This window comes from Vidua macroura, chromosome 8 (assembly GCF_024509145.1).
Source record: "Vidua macroura isolate BioBank_ID:100142 chromosome 8, ASM2450914v1, whole genome shotgun sequence".
NCBI classification, from domain to species: domain Eukaryota; kingdom Metazoa; phylum Chordata; class Aves; order Passeriformes; family Viduidae; genus Vidua; species Vidua macroura.
Genome location: NC_071578.1, coordinates 2,231,403 through 2,238,738, shown reverse-complemented (window position 1 = coordinate 2,238,738; position 7,336 = coordinate 2,231,403).

Sequence of the window (7,336 nt, the reverse complement as noted above, 5' to 3'; positions counted from 1 at the left end):
TGTGTAAGCAATGCCAATGCCATGGTTGGGAAAAACAGGGATCCACAGGAATATTTTTCTGGTTCTAAGAAGCTGTTTGGGTTTTTTTTCTCCAGTCTCTGATTTGTCACTTTTGGGTTTGGTCCTAGCTCAAATCTAACAAAAGCCCAGCTCAGGTGAAATGCCTCAATTCTCTTCCAGAGCTGGGGTTTCTCCCCAAGATGGAATCTGTGGATAAAGTAAACTTGAGGAACATCTCCTGAAGTAAATTTTCCTTCTCCAGTACTAAAAAACCAGGAATTGTCTCCTCCTGTCATTGCCACTTTCCCCGGTGCCTCACTGGAGTTGGTCTCGAGGCTGGGAAGGAATCCTGGTCAGTCTCCTCCAAGGTGGGCAGAGTCTCTCCCTAAGGAATGTGTCCCACTGCTTTTGGAGGAATTGGAGAGATCTCCAAAGTCAGATCCCAGCTTTTGTAACGCCAGCAGCACACACGTCCTGTGGAGATCTGTGCAAGTCCAGAAGTGTTTGCTGAAGAGATGGACAAGGCAGGATGGGAATTCCCAAAGCAAAGGTTCGTTTGTGGAAGTGCCTCAGAAAGTGATGTTGTTGTTGTTGTGCCATTTTTGGGAGAGGTCTACAGCCAGCCAGGGAAAACAGCAGTTTAAGGTACGTGGTTGATGCATTTATTGTACATAAACCTGGGTTTGGTTGTGGGGACACTGCAGCCACCCAGGCCAGGGCTTTGCTCGCTGTCCAGGACGTTTCCAGAGGAGATTTACTCCCTGCTCTTTTGTAGAACTGATATTTAACATGAATTCCTGTTGATTCAAATTTGATAAAGTTGTATTTTATTTTATAGGCAGCTCCAGATCCACTCAGAAAATTTGAAACTGCAAATCTACCTCAAGGTAGATAATTCTGAGGGAGAGCTGAGAAATCTTATACCTGAGGGGTCAACCAAAGAAACAAATCTCTTTCCTCGAGGAAAATTTCCAAATTATCTTTTCTGTAGAGCTACATCTTCATTGTTGGTTGTGTGGCAGCACAAATTTAAAAAAGAAAAGAAAATGGTAGGAAAATTCCATTACAAACTTTCTGCATTGTCAGTCCTTTTTATTTTTAATCTGGGCAGATGATTTTAAGGAAAGAAGGAAAGGAATGGGACAGGAATAAAATCAGGAAGCCGAGGTTTCTCTTTAGTTATCCATGATTGTTGCTTGCATTTACAAGTTGCTGGGTATAGATATATCTGGTTTTATGTCTATGAGTTGATTTAAAGCTAATTTCTCCAGTGATTTTGAAGGAATAGTAAAGAATAAGTATTTTAAATTTTGTGTAAATATAGCGAGCTGCCTGTTGATGATATTTAATCTCAGCCTCATTTAGGTAAAAACCTCCCCAAAACCATCGAGTCCAACCCCAGCACCTCCAAGGCCACCACTGTTCCATGTCCCCAAATGCCACATCCTCATGGCTTTTAAATCCCTGCAGAGTGTTTATTATTTAAGCAGGAGCATTATTTTTCCAGAGGTTTAGGTTTGAAGCTCCTTTTGATGGCTTTGTCACCGCTGTGCTGTCAATTGTCACCGTTCCCTGTGGGGACTTCCATCTATCCTCTAAATTTCATCTCCACACTTATTAAAAATAGATGGACTTTCTGCTTCCACTACATAAATAAGGTTGAAAACTCAACTTGATTGTCACAGAGAGTTTCAAAACCTTCAAAACTTCCTGACAACAAAACTGGATTTTAATATTTCAGCCCTGCCTTGCCATCAATGCCACAGCCCTGCCTGTTCCTGACAGTCTCTTTCATATCCAATTTCCTTCCAGACTTCTTGGCTCGAAAGAGTTCCTTGACAGCAAGACAAGCTGCTTAATTACATGAAATATGGAAAGAAAACTCGCCTTGGTTTGAATTTTGCACCTTTTAATTTGTCTCTTTCCATGGCATTCCTCCCCTGCCTTGACCCAGAGGTGTGATGCTCTTTTGGGAGAACAGTTGTTAACCTTGGAGCTGAGCTGTAAACACCCCCAGAATTTTGGGAAATTCTGTAATTTCCCAAAGGCTGGGCTCTGATGGAGGCAATTCTCAGAGATTAACAGAGAGCAGGTAATTGATGATCTTTGAGGACATTGTCTCCATAGATTCCCACTCCAGCTTCCTTCCCGGTTCCTTTAGAATATAATTTATGGCTGGGACTCAGAGGAGGTCACAAAATAAAAATCCTGGAGACAGGTGGAAACTCCCACCCTTTTAAAAAAATTCCATGTGAGGTTCCCTGCCACTCCAAAAGTTGTAATTAGTGAATATTCTCAGGTTTGCAAACAGAGGCTGGAATTTGTGGATAAACTAAACTTGAGGAACATCTCCTGAAGTAAATTTTCCTTCTGTAGTACTAAAAAAGGTAATGAAAACTCAACTGGAAATTAAATATCAGGGGTGTGGGGTCATCTGGGAACTTTTGATGGTGCTCAGGGCAGATATTTTTATCTTTACTTTTATTTTTATGGCTCTGTGAGTGGCAGGTGGGTCAGGACTCGTCAGCCTGTGACAAGCAATGGATATTAACACTAAAAATTGGGGAAAATCAGTGTATTTGAAAGCTAAAAACCCAATCCTGTTCTATCTTCAGCATTATAAATTTCCCTTTTTTATTTTAAGGGATTTAAGCAAATTCTCCAGATTAATTTTTTTCTCCAGAAGGGCTTTTTAAATTCCAGTAGAATGCAGGATTGTGCATGGCTAAAATACACCCTTGTAATCCCAAAGTTTGATAGCCACAACTTTTATAGGCCACATGGCAGAAAGAGTAAAACTTCCTCCTGTATTTCACTGAAAATATCAGTTTTATCAAGAGACCTGCAGCCAGAATTTAGAATTGAGGGTGGGATACCAAAAAACCATGAAAGGAATGCTTCAATACCCACTCACTGCTGACTTTGAGCAGCAGCACTCAGATCACCTTGCCCAGGAAATATTTTCAGCCAAAGCCAGAAGAAATCAAAGCACTTTCAGGCAAATATTCCTCTGTCTCTGTGTATTAGGGAAGAAACACTGGCAAAAAAATCAGTGTTTTTAACACTACTTGTAGTGCTGCTATTAGAATTATCTGAATAAAGTTACTACATTTTAAAATTTATTTTATTAAGATACAAAAATCTTGCCAGAAAGTTTTGTGGCTTGTTTTCCCTCCTAAAAATGGATAGATATTTAAAACAAAACATGTGTGAGAGGAGTTTCACTCCTCAATGTTCACTTAGCAAATAAAAATCCCTCTTTTGACTTCAGCAGTTTAAAATCTGCTGATGCAAATCCTTCAACACGAATTTCCCAGCTCCAGGAGAGATCTGGACTAAGTGAACTGCAGCACTTTGAAATAGGAGTTTAATCCAGTTTAACTCAAGTTTAAACTCAAGTTTCAGCCTGGACAGACACAATAATTTGTCGGATTGAAGCTGTTCTCTGTTCTGGTGGGATGTGAAACTTCTTACCAATAAATTGCAGCTCTTTCATTAAACAAAAAAAACCTTATGATTCCCAGAAAAACACCATTTTTTGCTATTTGTGGTAGGAGATCAAAGGACTGCACAGCTTTGCAGCCATCTGAAAAGTAGAAGTTTATTTCTAAATTTCTCAATTTAATTCTAAATAAAAATGTAAGAAATTAATTTAATGTTAATATTTAGCTTTTTATAAAAATATTATTATAAAGCAAGTTGTGTTAGCATGAATTTATTGTAGAGTCTTTTCAATATTCAGCTTTTTAGTTCTCTTAGGATCACATTTTCTAGGACAAGATAAAAATGCTGACATGATGGACTGAAAACTGGGATTTTGTGCAGTTTAGAGAGTTTTCCAGGCTGCTTGGTGGAAGAATGTAAGGAAATCTTAGTGGCTCCTGTGTGGCACAGGAATGAACTCCTGATTTTCCTCTCTGCTCCTTGCAGAGGGAGCTGCATCTCCGTCTGGATCTGATGCTCTCAGTTTGGCAGCTCTGGAGGAATTTTAAATTGCAATGTTTGTGAATACCAGGGAAAGATGCAGCTTTCACTGCCCTCAAGAAGGTCAAACAGATTTTTCTAAAAATCAGCTAATTAGAGCTGTAAATTAGATTAAACCAGGCTCTTCTCAACCACCTACGAGCGTTTATCCTGTAAATCTCCCAAGAACTCACTGCCATAAATCCTTGTTTCTCTTTGAGGGGAGATATCCCACCAGCTGACCAAAGCTGAGCTGGTGAACTTTGTAATTAATATCTTGCATGTGTTCCTAAAACTCTCAATGACCTATTTTTAAATAATGGGAAATGAGAAACCCCTCTAGGAGGGTCAGGCAGATCAGAAATCATCCATGAGGCAAGCGAAGGGCCAAATCCATTTTAATTGAACCCACTGAGAGCATCTCCTCAGTCAAAGCCTGAAACTAAGTTTAAGACTAAAGCTGACACTTTTAGGTGCCTGACCAGATGAAACCCCACCAGCTTTTTTTTTATTTTGAAGTCGAATCTTGTCAATTTACCAAAATCAAGCTCATTATACATATGCAAATCCGCCTTTTGGGGTGCGGGCATTACTTTGCAGCCCTCCCGTTAAAATGCGTGATTAATCCCAGCCAAGTCAAGCCCACCAATTAGCACCAGCTCATTTTCCTCCCTTTCCAGCGTGTGCCTCCTTTGTTGCACTGCTCCTTGTTCATTAGTTGGTGCACCCCGTGCCAATTAGGCAGGCAGAGGCACTAATTTGATCATCTGGAGAGTTGCCTCCCAAGATCCCCGAGTCAGCGGAGACGTTCCTCCAGGGCGCTCCAGCTCGCCTTGGTGCTCCCGCTCCCCCTCTGGAGAAGCCTCCTGCTTCCCATTAACTAAAGGGAAAGCCTTGGTCCTCAGGCAAAGCTCAGCCCCACTCCTGGTTTAATGAAGGGACCCCAGGCAGAGTTTGGCTGGGGAGTTCCAAGGCAGAGGTGGCCTCTGAGCGAGCACGAACACGGACACCACCATCCCACCCACCCTTCCCAGCCTGGCACAGCTTTCCCGGCCTCTGTCCGTGGCTGTGCTGGTCCATGGGATCAGCTCTGTCCATGGGATCAGTTCTGACTGTGGGATCAGATCTGTCCATGGGATCAGTTCTGTCCATGGGATCAGTTCTGCCTGTAGGATCAGTTCTGTCCGTGGGATCAGTTCTGTCTGTAGGATCAGTTCTGTCCGTGGGATCAGTTCTGACCATGGGGTCAGTTCTGTCTGTAGGATCAGTTCTGATTGTAGGATCAGCTCTGACCATGGGATCAGCTCTGTCCGTGGGATCAGTTCTGTCCGTGGGATCAGTTCTGCCTGTAGGATCAGTTCTGTCCGTGGGATCAGTTCTGTCCGTGGGATCAGCTCTGTCCGTGGGATCAGCTCTGTCCGTGGGATCAGTTCTGTCCGTGGGATCAGTTCTGTCTGTAGGATCAGTTCTGTCCGTGGGATCAGTTCTGACCATGGGGTCAGTTCTGTCTGTAGGATCAGTTCTGATTGTAGGATCAGCTCTGACCATGGGATCAGTTCTGTCCGTGGGATCAGTTCTGTCCGTGGGATCAGTTCTGTCCGTGGGATCAGTTCTGTCTGTAGGATCAGTTCTGTCTGTGGGATCAGTTCTGACTGTAGGATCAGTTCTGTCCATGGGATCAATTCTGACCATGGGATCAGCTCTGTCTGTGGGATCAGCTCTGTCCGTGGGATCAGTTCTGTCCATGGGATCAGTTCTCTCCATGGGATCAGTTCTGACCATGGGATCAGTTCTGTCCATGGGATCAGTTCTGTCCATGGGATCAATTCTGACCATGGGATCAGCTCTTGTCCATGGGATCAGCTCTGTCTGTGGGATCAGTTCTGTCCATGGGATCAGTTCTGACCATGGGATCTGTTCTGTCCGTGGGCACTGCAGTTCCCTCCTGGACAGCTCCCGTGTTTCCTCAGGACACCACTGCCCTCACCAGCAGAGCATGGGAGTGATGAGCATTTCCAGGAGTCAAACTCTGAAGTGATGTTGGCTGTGGCACCTCTTTGATGGAATTCATGGAATTCTAGAGTCGTTTAGGTCGGAGAAGGCCTTTGAGTCCAGCCACAAGACCAATTTCACAGACCTGTCCCGTGCTGTGATTAGCAGTGTCCACTCTGAGCTTGCCCTAAAACTGACCCTAAAGAGAAACAACCCCTTTGCCTTGCCCACCATTGCTCCCCTTTAATGCCAACTTTTAAAAGTCCAAATTCCCTGTTAGGACCTCGGAGCAGACCTTGGCTGGTGGGACAGGACTCAACATCCAAATGAGGCAAATCCTCCTGGAAGGTTTGGGAGAGCCCACCCTGAGCAGTCCTGACCAGTACCAGCTGAAAAAAGAGCAGCCTGTGAGTGGATTTAATAACTTTTCATATTTAAAATTGCCTTGTCATTTGAGTAATGAGCTCTCTGTGCTTTCTGCTGGAAAAGATCACCATGGAGCTTTGTTTTTGGTGGGGTACCCACTTGGGCAGCCCAGGTGTGTTGCTAACTGAACCCAAATTATTAACCTTAATACAATTTTTAAACAATTATTAAGCTAATCGGATGCAAATTAAACAAAATGAACCTATAAATATATGTGTTTTTCAAATTAGTAATTGGATTTTTTGATGATCTTTGGCTTGACATTGATAAGCTGCTTCTCATAACAGTCTAATTAGGCAATATGTAAACTTTGGCATTCGGTTCTGTCCTAGTGGCTTTTTCAAATGATGTTTGTAAAATTTGCAATTTCATATTACAGATTAAAAATTAAAAACTGCAGGAGGCTAACATTAAAATGAGAATTCATTTCATGGAAAGCCCTGTAGACAAAATTCACCCTAATAGAATTGTGCATAAGGGGCTGCAAATCATGATCTATAGTTACACAGGGGAAGGCTTGTCAAAACCAGTATTGTTGGCCTGTAGTTCTATTCACAGTATTAAACCCATCAGTGGAGTCACTTTGGGGAAAATGCGAACATTATCAAAGAACAGTAAATTAGCAAGAAATTAAAGCATATACCCTTGCATTTCCAAAACAAAAGATCCCTTCATTAAAAACCTTTCATCAGTGGTTTAATATTCATAGCAGTAATTTGCATAACTAAATCAGTTTTCACTGATGAGAGACGACCAAAGTTTTTTTTTTTTTTTTAATTTTTTTTTCTTCACTAATTTCTTTTTTGAATGAGCTCTCTAGTTTTTTTTTTGATTAAAATTTCACACCAGTAGTTGAGCAAAATTGAATACACGACTTCACTGTATTTGTGAGCATCCCCCTTTTCAAGCCCGGGGTTAAATGCTGCAAAGCCTGGGCTTGCTTTGTTTACCTCCA